Below are 23,935 nucleotides of genomic sequence, written 5' to 3'. Positions count from 1 at the left end.
TTTGGTACTGCTTTCAAGTGCAGAGGTGCTAATCTGGTGGCACGATTAAATACTGTCAAACTGCAAACACCCAAACCCTACATCCTAGATACCTTGAAGTACTAAAGTACCTTAACGGAACAAAGTTATTACAGGAAAGGGGATAATAGTGCTTTGACGAATTACAGCTACACATGAAAATTCCCTCTACTGTTTTCCAGCAAAGAAACCCCAGGAAGATAAACTTCCTCTCCTGCAGAAACACAGAAGGAGTGAACTGGAGAGCCGCAGAATCAATTTTCGGTAGGTGGAACAAATCACAGGGTCAGTCAAACAGAACAGTGTGGACCCAACTGCACAAGTACACACTCGCAACAAATACAAGTAACACTTATTGTATATTTGTTTCTTATTGTTACTTGGAGAGAAATGTATTTAAAAACAACAAATCACATCTGTTCTTTGCAGGTCAGTGTTTATATATGTAAGAAAACCAGATTAACAGGGTGCTTTCAGTTACTTTGAGTTACTATTGCAATTAATTATAGAATACCACCCACTCATGGTACTATACGTAATTTTTTACCAATGTCACATTGAAAACACAAGCCCCTTAAAGATCAATCTCCACTATTCTACACATCCAAGATGTGCCTTTTTTGACCTTTTTGACCATTTGAAACTGATTCCACTGAACTTTTACATTGTAGGTTAATTTTAAGAAAGTTTAACTTTTTTATGTGATTTTCCAAACTGATCAAATATCAAAGTGCAATTATATTTTGGATGTGTTCTCAATGTTTTAAAAAGTGGTTTGGATGTAGTGGTTAGCATTGCAGCCCTGCAGCACTGGGGCCCTTGGTTCAGTTCCTGTGTGGAGTTTGTACTGTATGTTCTCCCTATTTTCATGTGAGTTTCCTCGCGCAGGCGAAAGACATACTGTACTGGTAAGGATCTTGGGAAACTGGCCCAGGTGTGAGTGGGTGCATGTCTGTGTTAGTATCAGTGTGCACTGGCATCCTGTCCAGGTGTATTCTGCCTTGCACCTGGTGTTTGCCAGGTCCCTGCAACCCTGTACTCTATAAAGCAGAAGATGAATGGATGGTTTGGATTATTTCTAGTGCTTTCATAGTGACAGATTTACGTTTGTCACACTTACTGGTGAAAACACACAGTGCTCTCCTTATCTATTTATACCCACAGTGAAAAAGAAACGGTAGGAAAAAACATCATAAATACAAATAAATTAAGGAATTTGGAAAATGTGTGGAAAAATAGACAATAAAGACTTGGGGTGCACTCCAAAAGTATTGAAACAGCAAAATTAAAGTTATTCTAATTGTGATTAACAGTTGTTGCAAAAATGAAAGAAATGAGAGTCACATTTTTTTCTAATTCAAAAACAGTGTGGCTGTCATGAAATATTACACTAAAGCATGTTACTTTAAGGCTGCTATTGAAGCAACACTAGTAGTAAAGAAACAATTTAAGAATTATTTGTCTTTGGGAAAAATAAGCACTGACATGTATTTCCACTGTACAGTAAAACCTCACTGTACTTAAGTACTACTGTAAGCAAAAAAAAGGGGGGGTTTTGAGGGGGGGGAGGTGTCTTTCGCTGGAAATCTCGCCCCCTTCTACTTTGAAAATACCTGTGAAACCGGTTTAATTCGTCACAGCCAGCACTCCCGCAGAGAGTGATGAAAATCGCTCTGCGCCAGGCGAATGCTTTTGGGCTCAGGTGGATTTGCGCCATACAGTTCAATCTGCTGTACCGCTGTGTACTGTACATACAGTACGAACGTGTTATTTTGAAATATAAAAAATGTCAATATACTGTAGTGTCCATAATATTTGCTATTTTAGTTTTTCAAAGGAGTGTTTGTTAAAAGAAAACTCATAGCGATTGCTGGATTTGAACACCCGACCTTACACTTCAGTACTGTAAATCGGTCGCTTAAGCCGTGACGCCACTGAGGCAAGTCATGTGACACTCACTGAAACAGCAATACAGATATTATTACAGTAATATGGTCGGAAGGTCAACCACATGTAAGACCTTGGTACTTAAAATGTTTAGGGATAAATGGAGTATCGGTGTGTATTTTTTCTTTAAAATACCAATAACAGCAACATACAGTTTACATAATATGTTTATGTTCCTAAATTAATATCGTTTAAGACCTTTATGACCTTCGTTGTGCTCCTCTGCGTTTTATGCTTAGCTACTCAAATTTCCCTTTAGTGGTAAAATTCCATATAAATATTCAATACTAAGCGGATTAAAATGTGCACAGTAAAGAGATTAAATGATTAAATGTTTTCACTAACAACCAATATACCACGTTATCTTCCGTGTCGCATTGACATTGGAATTTTTTACGTGTCAAAAGAAGCGATACACAACCTGTCTCCTCTATAACTCTTCAGTTTACAGAGAAATTCCGCCAGAGCCTCACAATATTGTCCAATAATACTCTTCCTGTGTCTAATTTTTAGTTAAGCAGGATTTGAGCTACAGACCATAACAGACCAAAAAACAGAATCCACCTGCGATTCGGGTGTTAACAAAACGTGTTTACAAAGAAAGTGAAATACAGTAATACTACCAACTACATAGATACATAGATTTAGATATTTGGATCCTTAAATTAATATCATTATTAATTTCTTTAGATACGTGATTATGTATTATATTCTCGATTATAAAACAGATGATTCCGGTCCTGGAATCTGACTGGCTGACACCCTTCTGAAGCGGTACCATAATCTCTGGTATACGGACACCCCAGAAATGTGACTTTTTACTGTGTGATAAATTTTAAAGGCTACTTCTTAGTGTAGATAAGAAAGCGTAGATAAAAAGCTTGGATTCTCATGTATCTGATACAAGTTTCTTTAAATACAGTCTTTGTTGTGCTCTCGAGGATCCTTGTGATATTTTGAGCTCTGGTTGAATGATAAGTGTCGCAGTTTAAATCATTTTCGTTGTTAGAAATTATGAAACGCTCTGTTAAAAGCAAGGGAGTTTTTATGTCTGTTATAATAAAAGAAAATGCCTGACAAAGTAGGGATTGGACAGTTTCCAAGTGCTTGTACAAATGTGCTAAGGAAATGAACAAAAAAAGTCATTTATTCCTTTATCATATTGGCTAGCTAATGTCCTGTCCTCGTTAGTTAATTCAACGAAATGCTGTGGTGTTTGTCAATGAAAAAAAAAAAGACTTTTAGTTTAAAATGACGGTTAGAAAGAATGTGGACCTGCATGATACTTTAAGTTTACAGCTTGTCCAAAGTCATTCATTAATACTATTAGTAATATCTTCGGTAAAGGCTTTGATGCATAAAATATTTCTGCATAATTAAAATATTTATGATAAAGGTAGGTTGTGTACTTTTGCCCAACTGAGCAATCTTGCTTTCATAAAATATACCAACTTTTTAATGACTAATGATTAACATGCTGTAATACAGTTTAAATTTAAAAGCTCAAATGCTGTACATGAGAGGTTAAGCTTTATTGGCTCCTCCTGGCGGTTTTACAAGGTGATTCTGGATACTTTCCCGTATGATGTCAAATGACGCGTCACACCGCGTGATACTGCATTTTTATGCGACACGCCCACCGCGCTTTACCCCACGCGTTTTGAATGGCTGCATCTGTACCTTGAAGTCTGCAAATACAGGACTTAATACCTCATGGGTATTAAAGGGACTGGACATAAACAGGGTTTGTTGGCTGCTACAGAGTGGGGGTGGTGTGTGTGAATGGAGAGACAACAGTAGCCTCATTCCCTTCCTACTCAACCAACCCACTCTTTTGCTCCTGTGGAGAACACAAAAACTGAGACTTTGACAGCTTGGTGGACCAAGGAGGGTTTTTTTTTGTTATTTAACATTTATTTCAGAGCTTAACACTCACATAATCGCAACCTCATATACGATCAACACACAATGGACATCCAATATTCTCACGCTGTAAACCGAATAACTAAAGCATAAACTATGATGCACTTGTTAATTGTTAGTTAACCACGATATGCAGAGACCAGCAGGCCAGCAGAAGTACATCCGTGAGACAAAGATGTGCAAGTGGGTGTCTGTATTTACTCCCCTACTGAGCAGCTAGCGAATATGAAATTTTGCCCCACGAAAAAATAAAAAGTGGATAAAGAGGTCACTAATGATTTCACACAAATAGGCAAAGATGGTAAATGCAGAACTTGAGAAAAATAAGGGTTTACTATACTTGAACTGACTATACTGATCAGATTTGAAATGGGTGCAGTAAATAATATGTTTATGAAGCTGTGATCCAATCACTGCAGCAAATGAAAGGATCTGACGTCAGTTTTTAGGTCCTGATACTGTATCCTGGCACATCTGGAGGTGATCATGTCCGTTTTCTCTCCTGGACCCCATAATGTCAGATGGATTTGAATAAGAATGAAAATTGACATGCAAGATGCTGGAAAAACAAGGGAAAATCGAGGCTGTCAATGCGAGCTCTTGTTCTGGCTCCCTTAACCACTTTTTTAATGTCACGCACACAGATGGACAACCTCAAAGGAAAATGGAGCTGAAAACCTTCCGAAGCATGTGGATTGTGAGAAGCCGGAGAACCTGCCTTCAGAGATGCAATTTTCAGTCACCAAAGACATTGAATACAAGTTTACAGCTGACAAAGCGTAACAGCTAGTTTACTTATTTAACACAGCACATTCTCCAAGTCACCTGCTTAACAGCCTGTACACGTACGTAAGAGGACAGCATATTCAGACAAGGTATGGCTTCTAAGATCTTATCTAACTTCCCCAGAAAGCAGCTGAGGATGACCTGCCTTCCCCCTTCACTTGACAATCTGAAGCAAGAAAATTGGTTAGGTAGCATTTAAAAGGCAGGAAGCACAGAGCCTCTGGTATGGGCTCTACACAAGTGAAAAGGGAGTGACCAATGAGTCTTGGAACATTATAGTGCCCATCTACGAGTTAAAATCAGTTTCATGCTGATGTCAGTAAGTAACTTAGAGGGGACTATACAGTAGTCTAGTTAGGTCTTCATGAGAGATCATATTTTGTGTTAAGGTGTGATAAAACATCCTGAGCCTTCTAATCTACCATGTGTGAATGGCTTATATGCCTATATTCTGTGTGCCACACTACTAGAAATAGAGACCTCTCACAAACTCTGAACCCAGTTAAGTTGAACTCAGCTACTGGTGAAATCTGAGTCACAGTTGACTAGTATCATGGGTCAGAACTGAACCATTGACATTTGGACGGCAGGGTACAAATAGATGTTGGACCATGTTTGAGTTACAGTACATTCCTTTGAAAACTGTGGACCAAATGAGGGAAGACAGCTGAATGGATGGCAATTTAAAAGGCAGCTGCTGTCTGGATAGGGGTGCAAATTTTCTAAACTGCCCCTGACACTTAGGCAGCTGGATGGGATTGGCCCAAGCCTACAAACAACATTGGAAGACAGGTGATCTGGGGGAATGAGAAGGAGGGGTTTCTGTTGAAATCGTGGGAACTTCGTTTATCTCCAGATTGAGATAAGATTTTTTTTTTATATGTTGCTCCAATCAGATAACGAAAGGTCGCAGGTTTTCCCGAGAACTGTAATTTGGACAAGATCTGCCATTTTGTATGAATCTACTGCTCTCTAACACTACTAGTGAGCAAAACTTTCAGTATGGCTTAAAATTGTTTCATAGTAAGATTGTTAATGATGTTTTGACTCAAAATATGACATTGTAAATATCAATTAGTTATTGCCGTTTCACACTGTTTTGGAATGGTTACAAGTGTGATGGTTTTATCTATTTTTCCAGTCTAAAGGACCTTGGCCTTTGGAGTATCGTCTGTTATAAGGATCCCTGGCAAAGTATGCAGATATACGAGAAATTTTTCAACCATTCCACAAAGACAGATGTGTCAGGTACTGTGCTTCTGAATCAGAAACATGATTATAAATTAAACAGAAATAATTGGATAATAAAGGCAGGGAGAAAGTCATTATGTGCACAAACATCTAATTCTCAAAATGGAAAACCAGCTGAAGACATTTCTCTTAGATTGCATCAGTAAAATGTCCAGCTGTATAAATGCAAGTCACTTTGGATAAAAGCATTAGGTAAATAAATGAACAATCATAAAATCCAGTCATGTCTCAAAATGTACTTTTTACAAAGTAGTTATAAAATCAGTATATACTGCTAGAGAATTTTTCTTCAGAGTATATTTATACTGCTGGCTCTTAAACCACAATGATACAGTACTCTATAGGGCAAAACTGATTTTGGCCACAGTCACAAAAAGCTCAGGAAGGAGCCCTGACTCACTAATATTTGCAATTAAATGAGACATTTAGTTTTATTATAGGAGGTACTCCTCTTGTCTGTAACCGTGTATAATTACAGTGCTCAGATATTTATCAAAATGTGATTATCACATTTCTGAAATTATAAATGTGAATCTTTGATTTAATGACCATATCTGGAGACAAAGTTCAAACATCACAAAAACAGATACACTTATATAACTATCTTGTATAACAACTGGATCAAAGTGGGGGGAGATGTGGTGTGCAACCTAGAATTCACAGAGTACCCCGAAAGTCAAAATTCCCCTTTTATATTGAATTACTGGAGTAGCATTGTTATAGAAAGAAATTGTCTCATGTATGAAATATCCTAAATGAATATTTATTTCTTTATTAAATGGCTTTGTATCTGCCCTTGCATTCTGAAAACTGTATTTCATAATAATAATAATCAGCTTGAAGCTACTGAGGACAGTTACTAAACTGTTACTTAATGTGTGTATGAGCACATGCAGACCCGTTAATATAACTAATTAATATTGAAATAATTATTTTATACCTTAAAGTGTTATACTTTGTACTTATAATAGGTAAGGAATCATCTTGAACTGCTTTTAATTATGTGAATTTTTCTAAAGCCGTGCTCTGCCTCACCAGATAGGTCCTTATGTTTTCACTCAATAGGGTCTGCTATCCAGCAACTGTTTTACAGTTTTCTTAAAAATAAAAAAGGACAGTAAGCAGGAACAAATTAGTGCATTTGTGTTTCTCACAGTTTTTCAAGTACATCCGATGTTACAGCATTTGACATGAGCCAGAAAATGTCAGTAAAAGCACCGACAAAGTTCTTACACTAAAAGCATGTTGTTGTCAATACAGAGAAAGTGCAACAATATTGGAAGAAAGATTGGTTTTTTGGGTCTCAGTATCTAAATGGCACCAACCCCATACTGATCAAACAGTGCAAGGAGATCCCCCCAAAACTTCCAAGTTACTAATGAGATGGTCCATAAATTCCTGGAAAAATCCAGCGGCCTTCAGGAAGAAATGGAGGTGAGTACAAACCGCACTTAAAACATGTGTAACGTACAGGCATGAAGAAGTTCAAGGAGGTAGCGGTGTTAGCATTTGTCGGCTGCAAAGGAACAGGTAAAGTTTTATTCCGTGCTAAAAGGAAAAGAAAAGAGAATGTTTCAGCTGTGGAGCCTTCTTCAGGTGTGTCACATTCAGCTCCACACCCGAAACGTTGTTGTGAAGGAATAAAACTTTACCTGTTCCGATGTACAGGCATTACTTCAATAGTTTAGATTTAGTAAACAGTTGATTTAGGAGTACATGTTTCTGAATAATGATTACCAGTAGCCTTGTAACTTTGTACTTTCGGCAAAAACACACTAAATCTGAAAATAAACATGAACATTATATGCGTGTTGTTATGCTGATGTTCACAGGACATATCAGCATAAACATATGAGGAGGGAAGACCCAATCCCAGCCTTCATTCTAGAGATTGCTTTCAGGATCAGAATAATGTTGGTCTTTATTTCTCACAGCTCATTGTCAGCTTTCCAAAGAGGTCCTAGTCTGATTGTCAGCACTCTGTCTGTGTTAAAATACCTAATGAATGTCTAAAAATTCATATCAGGTGTGAGGCTCACATCTACAGGATGGGAAATTTCTCTCAAGCCTATTACATGCTGTATTTCTCAACAATTTTAATCCAGAATTATCCTTTCTGGATTGTAACCGATGCTTATAGCATTGCTTTTCCTGATGAATATCACAGCAGGCAGGAGCCTATCACAGAGGCATGGGTCACAGGGTGGGACTAAGTGCACACAACTGCTCTCCAGTGCATCACATACAGGAACAGTTCAGAATGGTCAATCAAATCAAGATATTGGATGGAAGGAAGACATTAGAGCATCTAGATAAAACCCACACAAAGTGTGTAAAACATGCAAAGTTCTTACAAACACTGAAGCCAGAATCAAACCCAGAGACCTTGGTTCAATTATAACTGCCATTTCACTGTGCCCTCCCAATCCTAGACCTGTTTACCTGAAATAATAGTATTCAGTCCAATGTGAAACACTGTCTTGTGAGGTAAATACATGTATTGAGCACATTAAAAAAAAAATTAACTGAAATAATCAGTTTGCCTTGCATTTCCAAATATGTCTTTAATAAAGTACTGTAACTCATTTCAGTTCCCAAAGGGCGCAGATTAGCTCCTTTTATTATTTTGTTTCTACAGAAGGGCAATATCTACCTCGTGGACTATAAGCAGCTCGATGGCATCGAGACCAACACCATCAATAGACAGAAGCAATTCCTTGCTGCTCCTCTCTGCCTGCTGTATTTGGATCGTGAAGAAAACCTGAGGCCCATTGCCATCCAGGTGCCAGACGTCATGCAATTTACCATCTAAAACACCTAAAAGTGTAGATTTCAAACAGTATTCTCAAGTATTTCACTAGTACTGTCAAAGTCTAATAGCGGCAAAATGAGCCAATTAATAAAGTGACGGCATACCTCCTACTTCTGCATTTAACTCCCCTGGCAGAAGGCACTGTCATGACCCTCCCAAACTTATAACGACTAAACCAGGGAGGATGCTGCAATGGTGAAGCTGGGGTAGGGGGAGAAGTGCTAGAAAAGATGAATGCAAAGTTCTGGACTTCCTTCCAAACATTTGTTAAATTACATCATTTCAGACGTTTGGTTCAATTATAATGAAGACTAAATGAGGGGACAAATATAAAGGGATAGAATACCCTAATTTGTGTTAACTCACCTGGCTGGACAAAGCAGGCCAAAGATCAGTGCTATCACTACACCCCCAGAAAGATCCCCTTTGAACATGGGGCTAACAACAAGTGAGGCTGGCAACAAAGTTTCACTGACCAGCACTTGTGGAATGAATGAGAAGTCTGAGCTCTTCTGGCCAGAGTGACCACCAGTGGGAACAGAGGAATGAGAGACTGGGGACATGAAACAACAAGTATAGTCTGGGGCTACAGATGTGGTGGGCAGGACACTCAACCTGAAATGGCGAGAAAACGAGAGGGAGAGCTAGAGAGGGTGGGATTGGGAGAAGAGAAAGTGAGGGATGAGCGTTGAAGCAGCCACAGCTGTTCCGAGTTCCTGCGTGAGCTGCCAACATGAGAGCTAAAAGAAAAGAGCAGAACCAGATCCTTTCTGGAGGTTGAAGATCCGCTTGTTTCAAAAGAGCTCAGAAAGTGACTCTGGCACTGGTTTGTAAAAAGGAAACATGATAAAGGTGAGATTTTTTGTAAAGGTGAATATAAGAGATTAGAAAAGTGCCACAAAAAAGATGTGTGCAGAGTTGTGGGCAATCAGGCAGTTATTAGAAGTACGTGATCATAAGTGCAACTTTAGAATACAACTTCATCCCAAACTTCTGTTAAAAAACACCTCTTAGTTCTATCCCTTCTATTTTAAGTTATTTTCTGCTGAGCAATCCTACTTAAGCCATTTGCAATAAATAGATGACATATTAAGACCTTTAATAAGAAAAGCTATGCCAGTTGTCAGTTTATCAGTAATGCCACTAACTAGTGATTTGGGAGAGGGTCATTCCTCTACATTTTTTCAGTTCTGTTTTCTAGGAATAATAATCATTTTATTATTTCTCACACATATACACAACACTTTTCTGGACACTCCACTCAAATACCTTTCCAGGAAATAAGGACTCCCCTCCACTACCACCACCAATGTGTAGCCCGCACCTGGATGACAATGGTAGCCAAAGTGCGCCAGTACGCTCACCACACACCAGCTGTCAGAGAGGGGGAGAGCAGAGTGATGAAGCCAGTTTATAGACGCGGATTTTAGGACACTGTGATTGGTAAAGGCCAGGGGGGAATTTGGCTGGGGCACCAGGGTACCTAGGACACCTGCTGTTTTTGAGAAATGCCCTGGAATTTTTAAATGACTCTCATGGAGAGTCATGACCTCATTTTTACATCTCACCTGAAGGATGGTGCCTTTTTTACTGTATAGTCTCTCTATCACTATACTAGGACATTAGGACACACACAGACCACAGGGTGAGCGCTCCCTACTGGTCCCAGTAACACCTCTTCCAGTAGCAATCTTAGCTTTCCCAGGAGGTCTCCCACCCATCTTCATCCAGGAAGACCCCACTGGTGCTCACTCTGGCCAGACGAGCTCAGACTTCTCATTCATTCCACACTGAGTGCTCGTTCGCCTCAGCAAAACATTGCTGCCAACCTCACTTGCTGTTCAAAATCTGCTTCAGTGTTTCAGGGATCGTTCCGATGAGGCTCACACCTGCTAAGCCTCAATGGGTTGAATCCTGACAAAGGGATTATCTTGTACAATACAGTATGTGTATATACACAATCTTTCAAACATTCATAGGATGTGCATCAAATAGTATGGATCTGGCTCTATGCTTGTTAATGTTATCTTTTTCATTACAGCTCAAGCAGAAGGCAGGACCAGAAAACCCAATATTCCTGCCCAGTGACTCTGTCAGCTGGCTCTTGGCGAAGACCTATGTGCCCAGTGCTGACTTTTTTTAACTATTTCGAGTTGGTTACTAACTTACTGCGAACCCACATGTTGGCAGAGGTATTCTGTGTTGCCACCCTTAGGCAGTTACCCTCAGTGCACCCTTTGTTCAAGGTACTGTTACTGTGTATTTTTGACAAAAGATGTCATAATCATTTTGTATTTATGTGTAAGTGACTTTCTTCTTAGTCTAAGCAGGTAGTCTAAGAAAGTGTTTTCTAAGGTTTTAACTGTTTTTGTTCACCTTTGAGTCAGCATATTTATGTTCAAATACAATATATACACCATAAGATTCATCAGTAGTCACGATCTTAAAACAGGGGAACCAATTTCTGCCTCCCAGCTCTAGCCAGGATGCAAACAGAATCTTTCTTCCTGACCAGAATCTTCTAGGCTGCATAATCATATAGAGACATGGCTCATTCCATTAAAGACCTGTCCTAACCTTTTCTCTCCTGTGGAATTCCAGCCCACCCAAGTACTAACAATTGCTTGGCCTAGTTGTGTCTAAATCTTCATTTCCAATTAACAGGTGGCCATCTTGTTTAAAATCTACACTGTTGGGTTTTTGAGCCAAAATGGAGACTCCCCCAGGGAGGTCCCCTCTACTGCAGAATTTCTCATTTATTTAAACCTATGGAATGGGTAAATGCACAATAATAATCGACTACCTGTTAATATTAAATTTGCTGATGAGACAGATTTGATTTGTAAGTGTTTCAAGTGAACCATACAATAATTACAATACAAGGGACAGCCTTTAAATATTTATTTTCAGCATTTTACTTTTTGTTTTTTTAATTTGCAACATGCCTCCTCTTAAACATGCCATATTCACTAAATGTCAATTTAAACATCCTCATTACCCTCTTAGAACAGTTTTAATATTTGAACTGGGGAACAGAATCAGCAAAAGGAAAGACTTAAGGGGCATAAAACAGAAAATCTACTCGATAGACCAAATATTGTTATTCTGCATCAAGTGTTGTACAAATCAAACAAGCTAGCTTACCATTCACTTCAATAAAGAAACATCCTGAATCTCATGACAATTGTCTTGAGCCAATAAAGAATGCACCATTGGCATATTTATTGTCTTTGTTTTCCTATGTAGATAATATATTTATTTTTTGTGTTAATATGAAGCTCCTGATTCCTCACATGAGATACACCCTTCACATCAATATTATGGCAAGAAATGTTTTGGTGTCAGGAGGTGGACTTTTTGACAAGGTAAGTCTCTATTGCTGCATAACCATTGCACCTGCACTCCTATGAATTTCTTCTAGTCATATTCCCTATTTAACATTTATATAATGCAAAATATTAAGCAAAAGACTCATTTAAAATGGTTGAACAATCAGACCAGTTCATTACTAAAATTGAAGTTTAGGTGGCTGAATGCTCTCAAGTCTAAAATGGAAATGTTATTCCAGCTTTATGTAGCCCCTTTGGTATAAGGGATGCACTCTCAGCTTTCCTGTGTGATTTACGTTTTTTCAATAATCCTTTCAAGAGGCACCTTTAATAATTCATAAAACTCTGTTTAGAGAAGCATATTAATTTTTAAAAACATGTAACAATACTACAGTAAACATTTTTATTTAAAACGCTTACCCCTAACCACAAAGTAAGTTGCAGTATTTGTGTTCTTCAATAGTGACTTTCACCTGCTTAACTAAATTAAATTGAAGTAATACAGTGCCTAATGCCAATTACAGATCTTTTAGATTACTATGAGAAATACATCTGTATTTGTTTTACAGCAATTTCTATTTTGCCTTTTAAAAATTTTCCAGGAGCCAAAACAACAGTTTTCCATAACTGCTAAATCCATGGCTGGAATTCAGTATAAATTGTTTGGATGAAAGTTAGACTAAAATCCCTTGTTTTCATTCTCAACTAGGCCTCCAGCACTGGAGGACTGGGGAAGTTTGAAGTGCTTCAGAGAGCCCTCACTTCCCTGACTTACAGTGCCCTCTGTCTGCCGGAGGACATTGCCGCTTGTGGGGTAGAACGAATACCCGACTACCACTACCGCGATGATGGCCTTAAACTGTGGGCTGCGATCAACAGGTGGGGCTGCCAGGCATTGTGTGATCAGAGATGTAGAAAGACAGCTGTAGTCATCATTAATTTGGACTCTTTCTCTAAGGGAGACATGTTCCAACCTGCTTTCGTTAAGAAGAGCTAATACATTTTTTTCAGTTCTTAAGCACCAAGAGATGATTAACCACATAATTGCTTACACTTATATAGCGCTTTTCTGGACACTCCACTCAAAGCGCTTTACAGGTAATGGGGACTCCCCTCCACCACCACCAATGTGCAGCATCCACCTGGGTGATGCGACGGCAGCCATAGTGCGCCAGAACGCTCACCACACATCAGCTCTCAGTGGGGAGGAGAGCAGAGTAATGAAGCCAGTTCATAGAGGGGGATTATTAGGAGGTCATGATTGATAAGGGCCAATGGGAAATTTGGCCAGGACACCGACACATGATGAGAAATGCAATTTAATGCACTTAAAGTACAGAGCTATTAGAGTGTATATACACAGAAAACCCACATGTATCTTGTTCTTGCAGAAGCTTAATCCAACAATGACTGCATTAGTTTGATCAAACAGGAAGTGATTCAGGTACTAGGAGCAGTCAAGATGAATGAATTCCTAGGGCCCGATAGCTTACCAGGTGTACTCAAGGAATTGAGAGAAGTTATTCAGAAGCAATGTATGTAATTAGTCCAACAATGACAGTGGTGGTACCCTTGAAAATCACTAATCTAGTGCTCATCAATATGAAGGGTGAACAAAGTTACCTAAGTAATCACAGACCAATACCTCTAATGACTTCTATTACATGTATAGTTATGAAAAGGTTTGTAAGACAAACTAGAGAATCAATACATGGAAATATCGGAGGGATAATACTCAATATGGATTTAGGGATGCCTACCCAACTGTTTTTTTGACCAAGCAAGAACAGTAAGAGTTAGCATAGAGGACACAGATGCAAGCATTTAAAACACAATGTGTCAGGGAACAGCAGCAAGTGCCACAGTATGGAGAACAATTATGTTTTGCTGCTTTAATTTAAATAACCTGATGCAGAGCTACACTATTCTGTTAAGACCATCAGGTGGCACAATGAATCCTTAATGTACCACAGCTGAGTGTGGCTGTCACACATCTTAATTTAATAATAAAAATTAAAAGTTTATTAATCCATCAATTTTCCTGCACTGATCATACTGTACAGTAGTGAGAATTTCATTGAAAACAATGATTACACAACTCCAAATACAATATTGTATGTCAATACTGTATAACACTTAATTATATACAGAATTAATGGAAATTGTGTATAAATTAGATTTTTTTTAGATTGACTAAAATGTATAATGCATTTCTATGTACTATATATATTATACATTTAAATTGTATTTTAAACAAATCCATAAAAATGAAAAAAAGTCAGTAGTGATTTAAATGACTCAAAGTTTGATGTGAAGGCACTTAAATTCACTACACAGCAAATAAACATAATATTATATATTAATGCCAATAATTAAAATGACTGATGTTATAATTGCTTGCAAGGGAAACCAAAGTATTTTGAGATAAAGCAATATGAAAAAACACTGAATAAATACACAAAATTAGTGACAAACACTATAAAAACAATTATAAATCAAAGATTTTTTACAAGTACTTATTTAGCTTACATTTGTATGTTGTTAGTTGATTGGTGTAGTGGATTTAATGTAGTACAACAGATTAAATGAAGCTGCCATTTAACTAACATCAGATATGGGTTTTGACACTGATTCAGATTGAGTGAATCTGTATATGGTATATTTAGATTCTCAGAAGACCTGTGATAAATTTCCTTATAAAAGATTAATTCTCAGATTGTAGTGCTTTTAATTTGAAAACTGGTTAATAAATACAAAATAGAATACTGTTAAGGGGTGAGTGTTCAAATTGGGGTGATTTATTTCGTGAAGTACCACAAGGATCTGCATTACTTCTCCTAATTTATATCAATTATCTGATATACATAGTAAACTTGACATATTTTTAAATTATGTCAAATGCCAAATTAGGAGAATTAGTGAACATTAAGTAATTTTCTACGATTCAGAAAGACTATTATGACTGGACAAACCCAACAGACATTTCATGTAAACAAGCACAGGATTTTGAATAAAACGTTCCAAGCTACAGTACATGAGGTTATGTACAGTAGGAGTTAGAAACTTTATGTTGATGCATCATTTACAGTACATCTACTGGAAAAGGGAGGAAAATTAGAAGGGCAAACAAATTATAGCATATAAACAAGGATACATAATGTAGAATTCATATCAATGGATGTTGTGGTAAAATTGTATAAAACACTAGTACAGCATTATTTACAATGTGTAAAACTTTGGCCAACATGTTAAATAATAATAACAAAAAAAAAGATATTACTGCCCTAGATTCGGTGCAGAGAAGAAATACCAGATACATTCTGGGTTAAATATTGTACAAAACTATGTGGATAAGTATGATTTGTTCTGTATTCACATTTTAAGATCTTTACACAGCGGTTTGTAGGACTTTATAGACTTATGTAACAGTTCCCTGGGTTCCTTTAAGAACCGGCCTGACAGGATCTTTAGATCACCAAACAGACCGGATGGGCTGAGTGGATCCTCTCCTTTGTAACTATTCGTACAGTAGGTCTTCAAAACATGTGACAACAGTTTTAAACTCAGTGCTTTAAAAATAAAAAATAAAAAACTTAAACTCACATTGTTGCAAAAAAAAGTTCTGTGCTTCCTTGTCAGGTTTGTGGAGGGCATACTTAAACATTACTACCTGGAAGACAAAGATGTCCTGGAGGACACCGAGCTGCAGGCCTGGATAAAGGATATCTTCACCAATGGGTTCCTGGGAAGGGAACAGTCAGGTGGGTAACAATACAAAATTATGCTATCCCTGACTTTTTAACCTTGGGGAATTAAAAGACATAAGGGAACATTCAAATTTAAATAAACTTTGAACAGAATATTGTATGCATGGCTTTATATTTTACAGTATAATTTAGAAGACTTTGTGCCTATACGCTAATTAGGGGCTTGAGTTATTCCTGTACCCTGTTGCTCCTAATTTAACTCCAAACCTCACCGACTTCAATTTTTATCGTCCATGGCTCAGTTTACTACAATAACTTATCTTTAGGTAATAGGAACTGTGTCTAATTTTCAATGGGAAAAATTGGTTTAGTTTCTTGGTAAAAATTAACAGACTGATGCAATTAAAGTAAAACATTAAATGAAAATGTTTTACTGAGTGATAGAGCATGACAATCTGTTGTACTGGACACAGACAGATGTAACTTATAGCAAATTGCATACCCTGCAACTTGCCGTTGAAAAATTGCATGACAATAGAACCACATTAAAAATCATAAAAACACAAAACTAAAGGCTAAAATGTAACTTGAAAACTTGGAACACTGGGGAGATATAATTTCCAGTTTGACAGAAGCATCAGAGATGGGGGCCCTACAGATCATAATTTGTGCATACACTATTAACAGCTCCAAACCCCAGTTTTACTATTTTGTTTAATTGTTGTAATGAATTATACAGCTTTTTGATCAATATCTGAATGTACCAATTAAAACAAGATGCTGTCAAATGTTGAGGGCGTCCCCAGTCCTGCTCCAACATGGAATAAACCACAGTGATTCAATTCAGGCTTTATTGTCCCCTAGGGGAAGTTTGTGATCCCTACAGCTCAGCCACTGGAAAAAAAGCATATTGACCTCAGACTGCCGATTTGCACAAAAAAAAAATCAAAACAAGAATTAATTGAATTGTCTGACCTTGTATTTGCAGTTGATGGCACCTGGAAATGTAAAGATCACTATAAATTTCACATTTCAGTTTTTCTAATGTACATTACCAGTGAAATAGCAAATGACAGATATTATAATCATCTGGAGTCTGTAAATATATTGGCACAGAGCATCACAATTTTTAGAAGCAGGAATTATCAGCGATAATTCTAGTTATGCACACAATTCTACTGCTCTCCAAAGGCTTATTTCCAAATTTAGTTCATTTGTCAAGCATTGTATAGTCACCACTGCAAGGAATATCAGTCCACAAATCATACAATAAAACTGAGGAATTAATACATGCACACTGAAGATGCACAATAAATGCTCAGAACAGACTATTTTTAAAAAAACTTGCTGCACACATCCACCCAGATAAAATAAAATGCATTTCATTCACAACCACCCAGATTTCTCCAGTCAGAATATTTGACCCACAACAATTGTGCACTTTCAATTCAAAATACTTTCTTCATCCCCAGGGGGGCAATTTCCCTCCCAGGCTTTGACACACAGAAATGTAAACCTGAATTAGATAATGGCACATAACCGTGGAGGAAGAAGCACCTGGCTTTTCTCATGAAATCACTTTCATAGATCTGTAAATGTTTACATAATCCTTGCAACCTGTTTTATTTTTTGTAAAGGCTGTTGCAGCTTAATTGTTGCTGCACACATTTTCAAATTTCAGTTAATTATAGATCAGTTCCTGATCCTTTTAGTTCAGTATGTCATATGCACAAGTGCAAGGAAATGCTTATTTACTTGTAAGCTCTGATACAAAGACATTAAGGAATCACCAAAACAAACAGAACAGGAGCAAGTTAAATCACATACTACTTAAAACACACCCAAGACCAGCAGTTTGAGAAAATAAAAAACTGAGTAAGTTGTAGGGGTAGAGTTCAGTAATCAGATAGGGAAGAAACTGTCTGAATCTGAAAATTCATGCCTTTTTCATATAATCCTTATCACATAGAAGAGGAGAGAAAAAGTGAGAAACCAGGATTGCAGCATTACTTGGAATGCTATCAAATGTGTCAGTAGCTACATATATCTGTTAATCTACATACTCATTACTGCAAGTCATGGTAATTAAATCACGAAGATGACTAAGGTACTGCAATTAGATGGTTTATCAATCCGTTATGTGACTGCATTATATTCAAACATTATATGAATCTCTGATGCCAACATACAGGCCAGAAAAATCAGTTGAGAAAAACAGTGTCTGCTGTGTTAGAGGCACCTGCCTTGGACAGGTGGACAAGGCAGAGCACATCTCCCTGTGTTATAAAGAGGTTGTAACCACAAAACACTTGATATTTCCACAGACATATCAGCACTGTTACTAGTAGTGTACTTGTGTTATATTAAAGCAAAGTCATTGTGGTAATACAGAATATAACATTTCTTTCAGGTATTCCAGAAAGCTTCCCCACTGTTCAGAAACTGAAAAAGTTTCTCACCATGGTTATATTCACCTGCTCAGTGCAACACAGTGCAGTCAACAGTGGACAGGTGAGATTGGCTTGACTAACCAGAAAGTAACTTTTTTTTAACATCCTTTTTTCTTCTGGTTAAATCCTACCTGGTTATCTTAACCCTGGATTATGCCAACTAAGGTCAGGCCTGTTACATACTGTACTCTGTTAAAAGGCGTCATCAAGGTAAAAAGTCACCATAGGACAGAATAACTATACTTCATGTATAGTGAAAAGAGAAATTTAAAACACCAAGCTAAACAAAAGCCTAGGCTCCATTTTGAGCCCCTCACGAGACTTCTTCAGTCCATACTGAACAATAACTGTGTAGCAAGTTGCTTAGCAGCCCCCTCAAAGCTTATGTTTTTTAACACTTACAAATGCCCTCTTCTTACTCTCAATCAGTTGTCTCCTTACTGCTGCTGCCACCGGTTTGCATGCCAGAGAACCTGCTCTCGATTTCCAGATGTGGGCTGACATGAAAAGCCTCTGCTTTCCATCTTGTATCATCTTGCATCAGCTGGTTAAGTGACTGGTGGATCCGGCTGCTGTAGATGTTAAAGCACAGGAGTTAAACACTCCTAACACTGTGCAATTCAGGATACAACTAAACACACTTTCCCTCCCTGAACTACAGGAACTTAGACACAGCTCTCTGCAACTGATTGCTCTTATAGTGGCTGCTGCTGCTCCTGAGGAATGTCCCAGTTAAGTACAGGACCAATCAAATGATCCCTTTTCTGCCTGTGGAATGGAATTCCACAGGAGTCCAATCAGTCAATCAATGTGTGTCCCATTTACTGGAGAGAAGGAAGAGGCTTTATCAAAGCCTCAGCTCTTGCTCCAATACAGGCACAGTCATGTACAGCAAAGAGACTGTCACTATATTAAGGCATTACCTAGGACATTCAGGTTCAGAGAGAAGAGCACCACATGCTGGTCCACCAGTACCACTCACCTGAGACAACAGGCTGGCTGTTCAGTTTGGCTCAGTGTGCTTTGAAGAATGTCTGTTTTTGTGCCACCTCCAGTTTGATTCATGTACATTCTTCAAAAGATTTGTGACATTAAAACAGAATAAAAATGCAGAGGTCATCTGTATTTATTGTAAGTTCCTTACATTCTACAGCATATATAGCTGATAGGTTCTGACTCGTGCATGGTTGATTCCTTTTACACACACCTGATCTATATGTACTTGTGTAAACCGGTTCATGTTCATGTTCTCACTTGTATTCATGGATGCTCATGAATTTTTGATGTCATACAGTTTTTGTTCTCAGATCCTACTGAGCTTGACTACTTGGGAATTGTCGAATGCTTCTTCCATTTCAGGGTGGCAGAGGAGCTGGAGCCTATCACAGCAAGCAACTGGCACAAGGCGGGGACAGTCCATCACAGGGCATACACACACAAGTGCAGAGGTGTACACACTCACACACACCAGACACATGTAAGGACACTTTGCAATAATCATGCTGTTGTTTTGTCTCAAAGTTTGACTATTGTTCCTGGATGCCTAACGCCCCCTTCACAATGGCCCGACCTCCACCCTCCATGAAGCAGGACCTCCCCTTTTCTGAGGTCATCCGCAGCGCAGCTGATAGCAGGAGCACCTTGACCACTCTGGCCGTCACTAGGATGCTAAGCCACACTTACCTTGAGAAAGTGAGTTTCACCCTCCTGCACAGTAACATGCTCTGTTTACACATTTCAAAGTTGACTGGAATATGCATTTTTGCTGTGTTTATAAAGCTTAAATCCATTAGATTATAGGATTTGTTTATTAATTCAATTTATATAGTATATATCATTATATATTTAATTTGTATTTTTCATCACCATGTAGCTCTGTGGTTTAGGGTATTTCAGAAATATGCTTATATTTGGGGCCCTGGGGAAACAGTTAATTGTGTGCACACTCTAGAAAAGCTAACTCTATTTCCAGCTCAGTCATTTTCGGGAAATTTATGCAGCTATAAGGCACATACATTAGAATTAATAAGGTATTTGACTTGAAACGGCAATCTTCTTTTTCTAGTCAGTTTTTCATTAAAACACTAGAGAAGGACATACAGTACCAAGAGGCACGAAATGGGATTTTACTGATGTGGAGCCGAAAGTATCTTCCCTTTGAGCAACACAGACAAAAGCATGGCAAGCATATGGGGACTTTTGGAGTATGAGTATGTCTGAACAACAGTAAATGTGATGTTTGAATGGTGTATCAAAAGCCATATACTGTATGTATGTAAAACATCTAGACATACAGTCAGACATACAGTTTCTCAAAGCTATAGACACCAGATACTGGAAATTTCTTTTTCTCTCTGTCTATGACATACTATATGATTCATGACAGCATTCATAAGTGCATCCCGTACATTATCAGAATATCAACATCAATTGCATTTGGGCAGAAGGTTAAAAAAAACTTGTTCAAGCTGAAAAATTAGTTTTCAAATTTGCTAACCTCATCCTTCAAAAATTACTTTGTGATACAATTGGAGCCCCAATTGGTTTGTTTGCTGCCAAAGATGAGGTGGCAACATACTGTAGTTGTTATACTTATTAACACATTCATGATCTACCTGTCTCGGCGAAACGTAGGTATTGTGGCAATATCTACATTCCTCCTTTGAAGCAAATCTAGATATTTAAAAGTTATATTTTAAGAGTATTTACAGTGTATACGTTCTAGAACATTAAAAAAATAAAATCAAAGGGGAAATAATGTCTTGAATAAGCAAAGAATACATAGACATGGAATATCATGAATTGAATTTAAAATTAACATTTAATTGTCTCATTTAATTTGTTTTCAAACCTTACAAAATATTTTATGATTATTTGAGCTACAAATTAGCTAAATTAGCATGTTTTGCCCAAATGCAACTTTTTATTCAGATTTTTTTTTAAATATGCACTTAACATATTCGAACTATCTCCTTCTCTCGCCCTGCCCCCTGGTACAATGACCATCTGCGATCCATGAAGGCAGCCTCTCGCAAAATTGAGCGTAGGTGGCGTCTTTCTGGCCTAAATGTACATTATCAGGCTTGGAGAGATTACTTATCTGAATATAAGGTTACTATAGAGTCTGCTAGATCCACCTACTTCTCTCACATCATTGAAAATCACCAAAACAACCCCAGACATCTTTTCTCCACCATCAGACTGCTCAAGCCAAACTGCCCTACCACATTACCTGCCTCATCACAACTTTGCAACACATTCTTAGATTTCTTTAGTTCTAAGATCGACAATATCCGGCATCACATTCTCTCCACTACGCATATCATTCCCACACCTCCTCCCTCCTCATCCAACTTCTCTGGTTCCCTTCTCTCCAGCTTCTCTCTTCTTGACTCAGCATCCCTCAAGAAGCTAGTTACATGCATGAAACCCACCACATCTATTTTAGATCCCATTCCCACCACTTTATTTCAGTCCTGTTTCTCTTCTCTCTGTCCTCAATATTATACATCAATCCATGAGCACTAGTGTTGTACCAACGGTCCTCAAAACTGCTGCCATTACCCCCGTGCCAAAAAAGCCTAACATGGCTCTCGACAGCCTTAACAACTTTCGCCCCATCTCCAACTGACCCTTTCTTGCAAAAATTCTAGAACGTGCTGTCACACTTCAGTTACATAACCACCTCATGACAAACAACCTTTTCGAACCCCTCCAATCTGGCTTCCATCAACTTCACAGCACAGAAACTGCCCTGGTCAAAGTCACCAACGATCTTCTAATAGCTACTGATTCTGGTTCTCTTTCTATACTCATCCTTCTTGATCTCAGTTCTGCTTTTGACACTGTTGACCATAACATCTTACTTTCTCATCTTGAGACTGTGTTTGGAGTTTCTGACACTGCTCTCAAATGATTCAAATCTTACCTCACTGATCGCTGTCACTTTGTCTCTCTTAATGGGTACAGGTCTGAAATTGGCATTGTTAAGTCTGGTGTTCCTCAGGGCTCAATACTGGGCCCCTTGCTCTTCAGCATTTACATGTTCCCACTTGGTCAGCTTTTAAGATCACATGGCCTCAGCTTTCATTTTTACGCTGACGATACTCAAATATACATCCATACCAAACCTGACACTGATGTGGCTGTCTCTATTCTATCTAATTGCATCTCTGACATAAAAATTTGGATGACTCAAAACTTCCTTCATCTTAACTGTGACAAGACTGAAATCATGCTTTTTGGCACCCCCCATCAACTTCGTAAAGCCAGCCCTGTAACCCTATGTTACGACCCCAAGTGTCTAGGGATAAAGGGGTGTAACATTTAGGATAATTCTTTTGGAAGCAGGTGGGTTTTGGTGAGGGACTAGGAAGCATGATAACAAGGGTAAGGAACTAGAGTGGTGCCAAAGAAAACAAAATGGAGCTGGCTAGGAAGGTGAGGGAAAGCTAACCTGACAACAAAAGAAAACCCGAAACACACGGTCTTCGGCGTCTTCAACACCCTAGCTAACCTCCACTGACTACCCAAAACCATACAAGACAAACGGCACTCACCCGTACTAAACTAGTGTTACTAATATAAAATCAATTAAGTGTGTAAGGTATACCCAACAACCTAAACTAACCTTGAACCCAAAAGTTCACACAAAAACACAAGTGAACCAGGAATACAAATAAGGGAAAACAAGAGTAATCAACAAGAACAGGGTACAAAAGAACACAAAATTTGAACATGTAACACGTTAGGGCAAGGTAATGGCAAAACAAGGACAAACACAAACAAACGAACAAAAACCAACAAAACAACAAAGCCAAAGCTATATGAAAATACACACACACACACACAAACCAAACCAAACCAAACCAAACCAAACCAAACCAAACCAAACCAAACCAACGAAGCCGAAGCAATAACCAAAAGCGAAGCGATTACCAAAACCAAACGGGACCGAAGTCAAACGAAAGGCCTCTTCCTTCAGAAAACCTCCATGTTATATGCTGAATAAGATGTGTTCTGATTGGCTGAGAGCTAATTGATGATGACATCATACTGAAACAGTGGTGTGATGGTGGGCTAATGGGGGAGGGAGAACAATCAAGGGTCAGCAGTGTGGAACATAAAAAAAAAGACACACAGACCACACCCTGGGACGTAACACCCTATCTGTAGATGGTTCTGTACTTGAGCTTCAATCAAAATTGAAAAACCTTGGGGTTATATTCGATTCTGGCTTAACATTCGACCCACATGTGCAGCATACTGTCAAAACATCTTTTTTTCACCTCAGAAATATCGCTAGACTCCGCCCTATGCTATCATTAACTGTGGCTGAAAAGCTGATCAACACATTTGTATTCTCTCGAATTCACTATTGTAATGCTCTACTCGCTGGGGTATCTAAATCTACTCTGAACAAACTGCAGTATGTCCAAAATTCAGCAGCCAGAATCCTGACCAGGTCTAGTGCAAGTGTTCACATTACTCCTATCCTGGAGTCCTTGCACTGGCTTCCGGTCAAATTCTGTGGAGACTTTAAAATCCTCATTCTCACCTATAAGGCTCTGCATGGCTTGGCACCTCAGTACCTGTCTGAACTATTATCGCCCTACTCCCCACCTCGCAACCTTCCCTCTTCTAATTCTGCTCTCCTTACTGTCCCCCAAGCCCCTCTATACTCTAGGGGTGACAGGGCCTTCTCCTGTTATG

The 23,935-nt window shown here is 38.4% G+C and overlaps 1 pseudogene; it reads left to right on the top strand.

Moving 5' to 3' along the window:
• The first annotated feature begins 213 nt into the window (after positions 1-213).
• Positions 214-23,915, top strand: LOC148809459 (polyunsaturated fatty acid lipoxygenase ALOX8-like; annotated as a pseudogene).
• The last annotated feature ends 20 nt before the right edge of the window (positions 23,916-23,935 follow it).

Source organism: Atractosteus spatula, unplaced genomic scaffold, assembly GCF_055471065.1.
Source record: "Atractosteus spatula isolate fAtrSpa1 unplaced genomic scaffold, fAtrSpa1.hap1 Scaffold_13, whole genome shotgun sequence".
Taxonomy (NCBI): domain Eukaryota; kingdom Metazoa; phylum Chordata; class Actinopteri; order Semionotiformes; family Lepisosteidae; genus Atractosteus; species Atractosteus spatula.
Note: the sequence above shows the minus strand (reverse complement) of the source record. Positions and strands in the feature narration are given on the sequence as shown.